Here is a 14,985-nt window from a genome sequence, read left to right as displayed (position 1 = left end):
TTAATAAGAGCAGTTTCTGTGCTGTGGAGGGGGCGAAAACCAGATTGGAATTGTTCGTAGTAAAGGTAGTTTTGGGATAAATAGGTATGGAACAAGTATTTTGTAGATAAAGGGGAGGTTTGAAAGGGGGCGGAGGTTATTAAAATTATTGGGAACTAAGCCAGGTTTTTTCAGAATGGGTGTAATGGCTGCTGTTTCGAAGAGTGAATGATGGCAGTTATGAGGGGGAGCAGAGAGGAAAGACAGAATTTAACTGTAGGGAGAGGATCAAGAGGACATGTAGAAGGTTTTGATTTAATAATAAGATATGAGGTGACAGATGTATCCAGGAAAACAAAAGAGAGATAGTTACTGTGTGAAGGAGGTACAGAGAAAGAGAGAGTGACCGTGTGAAGGAGGTACAGAGAAAGAGAGAGTGACTGTGAAGGAGGTCAAAGAAAGAGAGAGGGAGAAGATTGGGACAGATGTCTTGGTGTATTTTACACATTTTCTCACTGAAGAACATCATTAAAGAGTTACAGATGTCAGTTGAATAGAAGTGAGAGTGGAAGGAGGCTGTGGGTTGGAGAAATTTGTGAAAGGTACATTATGTAAGACCTCAGAGTGAGTGTGTGAAATGGCTACAGCAGTCCAATTTCAAAACACCACAGAGCGTAGTCTGCTCTGCCCACCCCTCCCCAGCCACGAAGGTTACTCGGGTTGCAAAATTCAGCAGGCTGAATCTACACAATCTACATAAAGAGATTAGATTACGAGCAAGAGGAGAAATACAGCAATTCTAAACTCCTCTATCACCCGGGAGCCCCCCGCCCGGCGAGTGAACTCCACGCTCGGTAAGTGATCCCCCCCACTCGGTGAACCCCGCGTGAGAGACAGCCCGTCCCTAGTAAGCACATCTAGTGGTGGGAATAAAGTACCTCACTGAATTAGCTAGCCAGTTAGCTTACCTGTTCAGGAGAAAAGTAGCAGCTCTGAGCCGGTCTTGTAGTTTATTTGAGCTCTAAGTCTCCACCGTTCGAAGTCACTGCCAATATTTACTTTTGTATATATTCCTTCTTTGGTCACTGAGCTTTATTGAGACATGCTGAGGCTTTTTAAGTTGTGTAGCAGCTGAGGTTTAACTGAACCAGCCCTGCTAGCTAAGCTCCTCTGCTGCTGCACAGATCGCTGTAGTGTAGTGTTACGGCTGGCAACCTCGGGGGTGGAGTTAGTGTTGGGGAACGAGCAGCAGGAGGAGTCAGAGGATAAAACAAAAACAAAACCCGGGATGACCTGCACATTTAAAATAGGAATGTACTGCTGACAAGAGCTGCAAGTACTTTCACTCAACCTGTTTCCTTAATATTTGATGATACATCCTGATCATTTTATCATTTACTACTGAAAATTAGTTACATAGTGGTCCTTTAACTAAGGAAAATAGTATTTTATTGTTCCCTTCATTAGCGCTGAGTAGACCAGAGTAGTACAACGATTTTGCTTGAACAATTGCATCCCTATAATGTAGTGTGTGAGTTTTGTGCATTTCTTTATGGATAGTAAGACCAGATTTTCTATAGAGTACTTGAGTTGTCGAGTTTTAGCTTTCAATAGCCGCAGTTCAGGGGTATACCAGGGGGCAGAACGAGAGAAGGAAACAGAGCGGGTTTTCACTGGGGCAAGAGAGTTCAGAATATCAGTTAGGCTGTTGTTATAGTGAGCAGCGGGTTCATCAGGTGAGGATGAATTGTCCAGGTTCAGAATACAGTTGAGGCTAGAGGTGAGGACATCCATATTAATGTCTTTAATATTCCTAAATGAGATGATGGCTTATTTTTTCAGTTTTCAGTTACATGGAGATCATCAGCTGCACAGTTTGTGGGGATGAGACCGGAACAACAAATTAGGTCCAGCGTATGTCCTCTTGTGTGGGTAGGAGAAATCTTTGGTGAGAGGAAGATTACTGCAGTCCATGTGTATATTGAAATCCCCCATCAATATTACATTAGGTAGACAGATGGGTAAGTAGAGAGGCAAAATCCGTTAGAAAGTCCTTGTGTGGCTTAGGAGGACGGTAGGCTGTAGCGATGATGGTAGGAGAAGATCCAGGCAGTTCACATGCTAAACACTCCAGTGAAGGGTAAGTGGGCACAGACACAGAGAGGACTTTCCAATCCTTGTGGTGAATTATCGTGATGTAACGGTCTTCATTAAAATGAGACTCTGTTAAATGTAAGGGTGGAAAACCCACTTACTTGCCTAGGAGAAATAGAAAAACAGTCTAAGATTGCACACAAAACTGTGTATTATAGTCAACAGTGAATTATATATTTACAAATTGTGTCAGTAAAGACATAAAGAAAAAAAAAAAACAGCAGCAGCAACAAAGCACATTTACAGACCCGTATTGGTCACCCCAGTCCCCATTAGACTTTCCAATAGAATTCAATAAGCACAGTCCTTGCAGAATGTTTCCAGGTATAAAGCTTTAACATGGATGGAGCTCACCGATAGTCCATTGATTGCATCTTAGTCAAAATATTTTAGTTATTTTAGTTATTTCCAGGAATGATAACAGAATCCACAGGGAAAGCTCTTCTTTGAGTCCATGATACACCAGAAAGCTTTGGCAACACATAAATCCCCTTCTGTGTAAAACATCAACATATAATCCAGAAAACATCATATTTACAAAATCTAAATCACTTTAATTTACTGTACAACACAAAACCATATTTATAAAACTGTATTGTTCTTACATTGAGCAAGAAATCCTGAGATATCTCAATAAAGGGGTCAATTGAAGGAACAAAGGCAGCAAACAATAGTTTCCCTCCACCTTTCTTCTTCTTCTTCTCTGGCATTTTATGGCAGCTGGCATCCAATTTGTTGCACTGCTGCCACCTACAGTTTCCCTAAAGCATCACCCTAAATCCTCTTAATAAGCCCAGTGTCTGTCAAATATAAAAAAAAAAAAACAATGCTTTCTCTTCCCAGATGAGCATGTCTGTCTAAAATATATTTCATTGATATTTCTACCATGCCCACGTTTTTAAGCTCTGAGATAAGTTCTAATCTTTCTCTACTATATTTACCACAGGCAATTAAAACATGGTCCACTGTCTCAGGCTGACTGCAATCTGGACATAGTCCATCTTGATGCTTTCCTAGGAGGAATAGAGTACTATTAAGATAAGTGTGGCCTAGTCTTAATCTAGAAATAACGACTTCATCCTTCCTTTTCCACCCTCCTCTTTTACAGGATACTGCATCAGTCACTCTTGCACACAATGAGAATAAATGTCTTCCTTTAACCTCTTGCTCCCTCCACCTTTCAAATCCCTTCTTGTCTCATATACATCAGCCAAGCAGAAGATATTACTGCCATCTAGTGGCAGAAAATGGAAGTGACACTAGTGTGTTACCATGAGACCTCCTTTCGCGACTGACGCTGCGTGGTTAACAAAGGTAAACAAAACCCAGGAGGAGTGGAGTTGAGTTGTGAAAAGTCATTAGGTTGTTGCCAGGTTTCTGTTAGACAGAGAAAGTCTAACTTACGGTCAGTGAGGCAATCTTGAATGAGATGTCCCTTGCTCGGAAGCGAGCGGATGTTGAGGAGACCAAAGTTGACAGTGGTGGAGCTGCGTTTGGCAGTAGTATTAGCTGATCTAGCCAAGCTAACTAGCACGCTGTGTTTAGCACGCCGGCTGGTATTTCTGGGAGGGCGGCGGGTGGTGGACCAGAATGATTGGATTGCCGTAGAGCTGTCGAAATGGAGATTCTGACGAGTTCCCCGATGGATTTATCTGGGGCGAGGCAGAAAAGAGATGTCCGGGTGCACCGCTGGCGGGGGCTCCAGGTGATGAGAGCAAAGCTGCAGGAGTTCAGCCACGGTGTAAACCTGCCGCCGGTTGATAAAAGGGCGACAAGGCGACGCAAACAAGTGCAAACAGATGTAAAACTGGCAAACCTGAATTTTAGAGCAGATGTGTGAGTAGACCGAGAAGTGTATTGACCAAAAAGAAAAAAAATAACAAAAATAATACTGGAAAGCACAGGCAGCCAGACACATACAGCGTTCACTCAGCCCGGTCAATCTCTTCAACAAGTGCTCTTTTGAAGCAGGGAAAAATATAAAGTATGAAAAAAAATAAGACAAAGGCACTTTGTTGTGAAAAAAATGATTAAAAAGCCTTTACTTTTCTTTTTTTTTGGCTCGCCCCCCCCCCCCCCCCCCACTTTATTGTTTATTTCTTTGATTATTTACACATTACAACAGTTACTAGTTTCTGTTTTTGTTGAGTGTTTTTTTTTCTTTTTTGAGTATAGTTAAGGGGAATTACAATTACAAGGATTTGGGGGAGGGTGCTGGGGGATGAAGAAAAGGGGATAATTGGGGGAAGATGATATAACAGGAGAGAAAAAAAGGAAAAAAATGTTTGAAAGTAAGACTGATAGAGGTGGGAAGAAAAAAGTAAATAAATAAAAAAAATAACAAAAAAAATAAATAAAAAGAAAGAAAGAAAAAGAAAAGTATATCTATCTATTTGTTATGTCTATCTATATGTTTTGATGACTAAACAGAGACATGAATGTGTGTGCTGATTTTGTCTGATTTTTGGTCCATTAATTTAATTTGTGTGTGTGTGTTTGTGCATGTATGTATATGTGAGTGTATGTGTATAGCTGGGCTCTTTGTTAGCTATTGTTGATCTTTTTAACTGTAGTATTTGAATTAGCGGTGTCCAGGCTGAGTCTGATTCGGTGGTTCTGATTGGTTGTGAGAGTGTTTCTAGGGAGAGATAGTCTGTTAGCAGATTTTTCCAGTGGTTGATGCTGATATTATGTTTGGTTTTCCAGTTCATGAGGATAACTTTCTTGGCGATGGTTAGCAACACCAGGAGGATTTTATTGTTTAAAAAGACTTTGTGTCATGGCAAGTAAATAAAAAAAACATTGAGGCCACCAACATGTTGCGGCCATCTTGGCCTTCTTTAGGGCATGAAACAAAATGGATGAGGAGACAGAATGTTTCGTCATGTTTTAGAAAAAAATATATATCACAACAATTCCATGTACTGGTCCTTATTTGTTGTGCGTGTTCCAAGAGAATCATGCAGTCTGACTTCCAATGTCTGACCATCAAAGGCCTGAACAAACAAATGTTACAAGAAAAAAATGTTAGAAGGGCCACATCTTGAGAAAAAACAAATAGAATTGTTCTCCAAATTACTTTATACACTCACCCACAGAATAAAGTGATTTCCAGATTCTAGAGTTATGTGTCTGACAACACGGAAAACAAGCACTTTTGTATTTTCCTTTACAACCTACAAAAATATGGAGATTGACTGTTCCCCAAAAAGCACTGAAACTACTGAACTACTGAAAGAGACAGAAATTGAGGCATGAAGTCAATATTCCCATGTTTAATTACCACATAATACCCTAAGGCATTTTACAGGGGTTGGACAATGAAACTGAAACACCTGTCATTTTAGTCTGGGAGGTTTCATGGCTAAATTGGACCAGCCTGGTGGTCAATCTTCATTAATTGCACACATCCAACAGGATTAACTGTGGACGCAAGAGGAAGCTGTTTGAAAGGGATGTTCGGGTGCTAACCCGGATTGTATCCAAAAATCATTAAACCAAGGCAGAATTCAATGTGCACCTCAACTCTCCTGTTTCCACCAGAACTGTCCAGGTGTTTCAGTTTCATTATCCAACCCCTGTAAATGCACATCTTGAATAGTCTCTCCACCAGAGTATGAAATCAAAGGTGGGAATAAGGATGACCTGGCATTAAATTACATTTAATATATTTTTCAATTCTATAAAATTTCATAGTTTACTACAGCAATAATAGTTAAGTAAACCCAACTTACATTCTGCCCTCCTTCTACCAACTGACAGTCTTGCATCTACAACCTGTAAAGGGGAGAAAAACAAAGAAACTCAGAATAAATCCCAATCATGTCTTCAATATTATTTATGTTATGATGATGTGTCTCTGAGAATAACCCTTACATTATCTGTCAGCCATGGCATTCTCACTGTTGACTGTCCTTCGTAGCACTAGTTTTCCACCTGTGTTAATTTGTAGCTCCGCCCCCTAGCCCCAGGTGTTTCCACTTCCAGTGTGTGTTAAATAGTCGTCCTGTGTCAGTGTTTGCTGTCGGTCTTTGCACCTTCCCTTGTTGTTTCTGCGTTCCTTCTTGTTCTTAGCCATAGCTTCTTGTTCAGTGTTTATCTTCTTGATTATGTCTTGTTTATTTTTCCCTTGTTTAGTTTATTTCTTGTTCATTTCTTGTTTTAGTTCCTTGTTTTTGTTTGTTGCCTCCCCGTTGTTTATATTATTTTCTCTCGTTTGTTTTGGTTTATTTCTTCGCTCTTTATTTGTTTCTTTGTTACTTATTTAATAAATATCTTTCTTACCTGCTTTTACGTCCGCCGCCACGTCTTCCTGCCTGCATATTCCTGACAACATCAGTTCAGGGGGGCACAAACACTTCCGATCATGAAGGCTGATAGTTTGTAGTCCTTACTATGGTCAGATGCTCATCTTTTTTACCTGCAAAGAGGCAGGGCACTTTTTCCTAAACATAATATTAAAACATGCAACACTGTGGAACTTACTTTTTGATTTAATTATAAGAATAAGAAGAAGAATAAGATGCATATCTCATTTGATTGGTCAATTGGAAAAAGGCCAGTGGAAAATGTTTCCCGCTCTTGGTTTTCTCTTCATGGGGCAACTCATTTGTTTCCATATTCTTGTTTGTTGTCAGGTTTGCAGCAGCAGGGAGAATGTGAGGCAGACGTAAACACAGGTACATTTATTTACAAGTAAACAAACAAACAAAAACTAAACTCAAAACAAGATACATGAAGAGACAAGACTACTGGAATTGACACGGAATAATCTACAAAACAGAAAACAAAGGAACAGCAACCTGACGGCATCATACAAACACACAAGACCAGACAACCACACGCTCAAACACAGGGGCTTAAATACACACAATGGAAATGGGAAACACCTGAGATCACTGATGAGGGGGCGGAGCTACAAATTGAAACAGGTGGGAGCACTAAAGACATGGGCGGAGACAAGGTGAGAGCCATGTGCTCTGAGCACAAACAAAGGAGGGAAAAAACATGGAGGCTGACAAGGGACAGGACAAGGACATGACATTTGTCCCTTCATTTTTCAGTGGATATGCTGCCAATTAATATTTAAACAATACAAAATCCAATGACAGTTATACAAACCTGTTTCACAAATACCAAGTCTTCCACTGCTATCCACTTCCAAAGCATCCAATATAATTCTTTATAAGTCTTTCGTCTTTATGCTCTGTCCTGTTGTTGGCGCGTCTTGCTGTTCTGCCTGCTACATCAGAAATGTAAACATTTGGGTGGTGCTGAAAGGACAGGAGGGCATCAGCATGGTCCATTGCAGGGGAGCAGTTATAAATGACTGAATGTTGGCAAGTCACATGCAACACACCACCTAAAAATAAACAGAAAGTACAATATTTTACAGAATATTTTGTGTGAATGTCAGAATCATGCAGATATAAAAGCCTTATTAACAGTAAACAGGTATCCAATACAATAGAAAAAAATGAATCAAACCAGATATGGTAAAACATTAAAAATACTTTGACCTACAAATTAAGTGAAGTCAAGGGCTGCAAAAAATAAACATATTTGAGAAAAAAGCCAGCTATACTGGCTTACTAACTATTTGAATGATGCAAATAAATCATCAAGTAATGCATAACATTGTTAAACTTTTTTCATCAGTTATTAGCAAAATGGTGTTTACCAAACCCTAATTTACCATTAGTAAAGAAAAAACATATTTCTATTAAAAAGAACAACAGAAATATCAGTAGAATACCAAATTAATGTCTAAATACTAATTGTTCAAACACACATACCATAGGTAATTCAGTAATCAATTGACTTGACACAAGAGCTAGTTCAGTGGTTGGAGGCGAATACATGACCGAAGGAACAGAAGAAGATAAATTGTGGGAAATTAAATCTCTAAACAGCAGGGACACCTAAGAGTGTAAGAGTGCAACATGTTTAACAAGGCATATTGTTGGAGCCAGTTTTAGTTTCCTTAGATTAAATTCTTATTTTGGTTAACTTACTTTGGTTTGCTGGCCTCAGGCCATGGACTTTTATTTTGACACAGTTTTTTGGTCACCTGAGCAGGTAAAGATGGCTGCCTCTCACTTAGTAGCCAGTCTCAGTTAGACAAAGAAAAAGTGATATATATTGTAGTGATATAGTTTTTTACTGCTTTAAGCTTGAATATTTGGAAGCCTTTGAACTTGGAAAAAAAATACTTAAGTTTATTCTTTAAACTTAAACTTTATGTTGAGTCTTTATATTTGGTTTACTTTGCATTAGTTGGATAACAAACAATTTGGATTGCTTCACTGTGTAGCACCTGTTTGGCTGCCTATACCCTTCTTTCTCCCTGCTGCTGCCTGCCTGCCACTTCCCCTCTCCCTCTGCCTGCCTGCTACTTACCTGCTTGTGGCCTACTTACCTCCATCTTCAACATCTTCATTCATCTGGACCAAGGTATGAAAAACAGCTGTACACAGTGTTTAAAGATAAGCCCGTGACAACCACTAGACTACATCTACCCTTTTGAAGATTTAATTGACTCGAAACTGGAACTCACACATATTAAATGATTTTGTATTGTGACACTTACCCCCAGTTTTCTGCAGTTTCACAAACATTTTGGGGTATATGTCTCTGTAAAGTAAGAGTTCCTGTGGTCTGTATAACAGGCTACCTCTATTGTTCCTTCTGCTAAAACACCCAGTGAGTCACATGCTGACACAAGTTCTGCCCTCTGTACTACCTATAGGACAGGGGTGTCCAAACTACGGCCCGCGGGCCATTTGCAGCCCGTTTCCTTTTGTGGAGCGGCCCGCGAGGTATTTTAGAAATAGAATGAAAGTTGGCCCGCTGTTAAGCAGGTTTTTATAATGTGAGATTCAAAGTTTGAACGCTAGGTGTCAGAAACGGGCCAAAGAGTCGGAGAGGGAAGAAAACGGGGCAAAAGAGTCTAAAAGCGGAGAGGGTGCGCATTTCTAGCGCAGAAAAACGGGGCAAAAGAGTCTAAAAGCGGAGAGGGTGCGATTTTCTAGCGCTGAAAAACGGGGCAAAGAGTCTAAAAATTGCCGTAATTAAGGAGTTTAATATTAAGAGAGAAATTAAACATCAATTTGAAAAATCTTAGTTTACACAACACTGTCAAAGATAAAGATAGTTAGTCAAGTAAAATGGTGAGTAAATGAACTAATCAGGAAAAAAAGTATTATTTAAAGTGGTATATTTCATTATTTGTTTTATTACAGAGTCTGTGGCCCGTGACTTCAAATATATTTCTCCTTCTGGCCCCCAACAAAAAAAGTTTGGACACCGCTACTATAGGAAGATAATTTATACAATCGTGCATGTCAAAGATGATTAAGGCAGATGTAAATGCAGGTAATCACTGGTACAGTAAACGCAATACCAAATAACCAAAACTAAGAAAACTAAACTAAGAAAACTAAATAATCAAACATGACTAAGGAAACAAGGTAAGGATATCAATACTAAGGTAAAAAATAAAGACTAAAGAATCTGGACAAAGTAAACTAAACAGGAGACTACCCTTGTAAAAAAAAGAAGTATACTCAAGTTATGTTATTTTGGAACCAATAATATGTACTTAATTACTACTTATTTGTGATTAAAATGATATAAATTTGCACTAAATTCATACTAAGTATACAAGTCGTATGTTATTTTCGGCACTATTTAATATAATTTAAGTATGAATCCTCAAAATGAATGTGATTTTAAATCTATATTTTATTCATATTTGTAATAGATTTTTAATGTTCAGTCAGACAGCTCACACAAATATACTTAATTATATTAAATAGTGACAAAAATAACATACGTCTAGTATACTTAATAGACTAAGAACAGAACAATCATGGCCAGGCAAGGGACATTAACAAACCTGAAAACACAAGGCTCACAAAGGGTCTATTCACAAAATCACACTGGTACAAATGAGTTCTATATACTCTGAGAGAGACAGGGAACGCCTGATGTAGATAACAAGGGGGTGGGCAACAAACCAGACAGGACAGGACAGAGACAACAAAACAGGGCCATGTGCCTAAAGTGCACCTGAGGATGAAAACAAACCAGGGAAAAAACACAAAAATGCAGGTTAGAAAACAAGACAGGAACAGGAAGTACAAAAAAAAAAAGATAAACAAAGGCTAATGTGTGAAACTGTATCACATACTTTTAATAGTCATCACAACCCAGATATTTCCGTGAATAATATTAAAGTATATGTACGAAACCTTTTTTTTTTCTCAATCAAATGGAGAATGTAGTCCTCATTCAATTATGTGCTGGCCACTTTACATTCTTTCCCTGAATTGCTTTTATAATGGAACAGACAACAGGTATAAATGAGAGGCAATTAGCAAGAAAACCCCTTTAAAGGAGTGATTCTGCAGCTGGTGACCACAGGCCTTTTCTCTGTTCTCATCCTTTCTGGCTGATCTTTTGGTCACTTTTGCATTTTATCAGTTCTATCACCGTAGAGGAAGCATGAGGCGGTGTCTACAACCCACAGAAATTGCTCAGGTAGTGCAGCTCATCCAGGATGGCACATCAATGCGAGCTGTGTCAAGAAGGTTGCTGTGTCTGTCAGCACAGTGTCCAGAGTGTGGAGCAGATACCAGGAGACAGGCCAGTACACCAGGAGACATGGAGGAGGCCGTAGGAGCGCCACAACCCAGCAGAAGGACCGCTACCTCCTTCTTTGTGCGAGGGACAGGTGAAGCAGTGCAAAAGCCCTGCATAATGACCTCCAGCAGCCCACTAATATCCATGTTTCTGTGCAAACTGTCAGAAACAGACTCCATGAGGGTGGTATGAGGGCCCGGCATCCACAAGTGGGGCTTGTGCTCACAGTCCAACACCATGCAGGGCAGTTAGCATTTGCCAGAGAACACCAGGTTTGGCAGATTTGCCATTGGTGCTTTTGCTCTATGCTATTCACGGATGAGAGCAGGTTCACACTGAGCACATGTGACAGACGTGACAGAGTCTGGAGACGCCGTGGAGAACGTTCTGCTGCTGCAACATCCTCCAGCATGACCGGTTTGGCAGTGGGTCAGTAATGGTGTGGGAAGGCATTTCTTTGAAAGGGGCTGCATAGACCTCCATGTGCTCACCAGAGGTACCCTGACTGCCATTAGGTACCGGGATGAGATGCACAGACCCATTGTGAAAATTTCCACTGAAGTTGGATCAGCCTGTCATTTGATTTCCCACTTAGATTTTGAGTATGATTTCAAATCCAGACATCCATGGGATAATAATTTTAATTTACATTGATCATTTTTATGTTATTTTGTTTTCAACGCATCCCACCTGGAATATTTGACTCACAGAGATCTAGTAAGTGTTATTTTAGTGTTTCCTTTATTTATTTTTATTTTTTTTACTGTTCTCATCATCCTTCTCCTCTGCTTATCTTCTTGACCTGTCACTTCAGGTCTTAACTAGAACTGTGTCTGTGGTTCTTCCATTACCATTTCCTCACTATGTTCCTCACAGTGGAAACTGACAGCTGAAATCTCTAATAGCTTTTTGTATCCTTTCCCTGAACCATGATGTTGAACAATCTTTGTGTTCAGGTCATTTGATAGTTGTTTTAAGGCTCAACAACTGACTAAAACTAATACTATTAGAGAAATACAGGGGTTGGACAATGAAACTGAAACACCTGTCATTTTAGTGTGAGGTTTCATGGCTAAAATGGAGCAGCCTGATCTTTGTGATGTATCAAGAGCCACGGTATCCAGGGTAATATCAGCATACCACCAAGAAGGACGAACTACATCCAACAGGATTAACTGTGGACGTAAGAGGAAGTTGTCTGAAAGGGAGGTTCGGGTGCTAACCCGGATTGTATACGAAAAACATAAAACCACAGCTGCCCAAATCACGGCAGAATTCAATTCAATGTGCACCTCAATTCTCCTGTTTCCACCAGAACTGTCCATGGAGATAATAAATTATTGTGATGTAAAACCAGGTGTTTCAGTTTCATTGTCCAACACCTGTAGATCCCTATTTAAGTTTTATGGCACTATTAAGTATTGCCACTATTTCTAATATTTTTCTCTGAGTTTCCGTAAAGTGGAATTCAAATGTGAGTTTAAGGGGACTACAAACTCAATCTGGTCACTGCCCCTGTCAGATTACCCCCTCAAACCAGAGCTCTGACCAATGGGCTTTTTTTTCTAGCTCACAGAATTTCTCTCTAGTGTCTCTGAGGATTATTATTTGAATTCTTCAGCTAACCTGTCAGTAATCATAAAAGTGCTACAGGGGGTTCTTTGGTCGATTTTGCAGAAGAACCACTTATGGGTTTTTAAAGTGATGTTGAAGAATTATTTTAAACTGCACATCAAAAATGTTGTCTCATTTATGTCTGATGGGTCTTTTTTCCATTTTATGATTCACATTTTTTTTTCTATTTGGGTAAGGTCTGGACTGCACAAAGAACAGTTCAGCACTCATCTCTACTTCTGAAACCATGCTGTTCGATGGATGGATGTAGGTGGGTTAACATTGTATGTATGAAGTGCTAGGCAATACAATATTTGTCAAAAGGTTTGGGCACCCCTGTTAATTTAATAATTATTAGGAGTTTGTAATTCAATTATAAATTTGTTGTTCAGATCAGCAATTTCAGTTAAAGATAAAATAGCAGAAGAACACAGTGATATTTGAGAAGTGAAATAAAGTTTATAAGATTTAGAGAAATTGTAAAATAATTATTTAAACAAAATTAGGCAGGTCAATAAATTTGGGCACCCTTGTCTTTTTATTGATTTAAATACTTTTAGCTCTAATTATTGGAAGACAAAATTTGTTTGGTAAGCTCATTGAACCTTGACCTACATACACAGGTGAATCCAATTATGAGAAAGAGTTAAGGAGCCAATTGCAAGTTTTTGTCCTCTTTGCGTCTTCTCTGAGGAGTGACACCATTAGAGCCTGAATACACAGCTCTCAAATGACCTGAAAACAAAGGTTGTTCAACATCATGGTTTAGAGGAAGGATACAAAAAGCTCTCTCAGAGATTTCAGCTGTCAGTTTCCACTGTGAGGAACATAGTGACGTGACAGACCAAGAAGAAATCTCAGGTAAGCAGAGGAGAAGGATGGTGAGAACAGTCATAGTCAAACCACAGACCAGGGGCCTATTGTACTAAAGTGCATATGCACAAAAACAATGCGAACGCCATATTTCACGCTCACAGTCAGATGTACTAAATTTGACCTGAACATGAGAAAGTGCGTTTACCCACGGCACTTTCGTTTCAGCCATACGTGTGGTTTTTTTGTATGTATGTATTGTGTTTTTGTCATTTGGCGACACTTTGGCGATGCATTGAAATTACACAATTAAGATATCCTTTATTCACACATTGTAGTAAGCCATTATTGGGTAAAATAAAGTAAACTAATTAGACAACTAAACAGTAAATTAAAAAGACTATTTCATTGGCTTACTGAAATAATCGTTTAACGTGTTTCCACTTAGCCTAGATTACATAAACATGCATGAAATGTTGCGCTGGAGTTGTTTGAGGTGGCAGCGTTGGCATTATTGGAAAATATTGCTAATGGCCAAATACGTTGAGAGCAAGTTTTCTGTGATCATTATGTTTTTTTTGGCCCATGATGATGACTGGCTTATAAACTGTTTCAGATTTCCAAGAGCATGGTTGGTATAAGATTACAAGCTAACTGCGTGACGGATGTCTTCTTGGTAAGCAACTCATTTAAAGCATTTAAATGAAAGCATTCATTCTCCATCTCAGAATAATTCGTTTAAAACATAGGTAATAATTAAATGACACATCGGCTACATTACACGTCTTGCAACACTTTCTCGATGGGCATGTTATACTCTAGCATATTATTATTATAACATTATACTCTGCATAATTTAGGGAGGAGTCATGGCAGGTGTGATGTTTTCGTGCACTTGCACTTAATTTTAAAGTTTGATCCATTTGGATTTTTTTGTGTGTACGGAACTTTTCAGTTCTGAGCGTACGCAACATTTTAGTAGGAAGTTCACGCAAGTCTTAGTACATGAGGCCCCTGTTCCAAAGACCTACATCATCATCTTGCTGCAGATGGAGTCACTGTGCATCGTTCAACTATTCAGTGCTCTTTGCACAAGGAAAGGCTGTACGGGAAAGTAATGCAGAAGAAGCCTTTTTTAGAGCACACGCCACAAACAGAGTCGTTGAGGTATGCTAAAGCTAAAGCATATTTGGACAAGCCAGCTTCATTTTGGAATAAAGTGCTGTGAACTGATAAACAGGGTTCATACACCTTTTACAAGGTAAAATTCAAGCACTTTTCAAGCACATTCAAGACCAATTTTTAAGTATTTCCAGCACCTTTCTGCTGTAGTAAATGAATGATAACTGTGATATCTCAAAACTGCGATTCAGTGTCCTTTCAATATATCACAAAACAATTCTCCACACTTTACAGGATCACCTCCCTCAGCGAATGCTATTGGCTGATATCTCCTGACTTTGTGACTGACCGCCTACTACCAGCAGCCTTCAGAAACAAAGACAGCAGGAGAATTAGCTAGCTATGCTAAAATAGGGTGATAAAACGTCCGTATTTCAGGTCCTGTCCCGGGAGTCCCGGGTTTTTTTTCAGAAAGTGAGGAAATGTCCTGGTTTTTAAATTACCTTTATTGGACCAGAGAGCAGTAGACAGCGTGGAGACCCCCCCACCCCCAAACCTAGGCTAAGCCGAGTGCGCCACTGTTAACGCAGCATCAGCGTCCTCCAATCTCCGGGGCTGTTTGCCCGGATTCAGTGGTTGAAACGAGCCAATCTCAGGGGC

The 14,985-nt window shown here is 39.5% G+C and overlaps 1 protein-coding gene and 1 long non-coding RNA gene across 3 annotated transcripts in view; one reads left to right on the top strand and one right to left on the bottom strand.

Moving 5' to 3' along the window:
- LOC111189209 (uncharacterized) overlaps positions 1 to 14,985 on the top strand; it is a 219,195-nt gene that overhangs the window by 121,181 nt on the left and 83,029 nt on the right. The gene's annotated exons all lie outside the window — the stretch shown is intronic.
- On the bottom strand, positions 4,916 to 6,540 carry LOC125784340 (uncharacterized). Of its 2 annotated transcripts, none has more exons than XR_007427084.1 (3): positions 5,868 to 6,540; positions 5,226 to 5,364; positions 4,916 to 5,129 (listed from the first exon to the last, which is right to left on the bottom strand). It is a non-coding gene; the product is annotated as an uncharacterized LOC125784340 (long non-coding RNA). The 2 variants fall into 2 exon arrangements; XR_007427083.1 differs by having other exon boundaries at positions 4,916 to 5,364; positions 5,868 to 5,910; positions 6,010 to 6,540.

Source organism: Astyanax mexicanus, chromosome 19 (genome assembly GCF_023375975.1).
Source record: "Astyanax mexicanus isolate ESR-SI-001 chromosome 19, AstMex3_surface, whole genome shotgun sequence".
NCBI classification, from domain to species: Eukaryota; Metazoa; Chordata; class Actinopteri; order Characiformes; family Acestrorhamphidae; genus Astyanax; species Astyanax mexicanus.
Note: the sequence above shows the minus strand (reverse complement) of the source record. Positions and strands in the feature narration are given on the sequence as shown.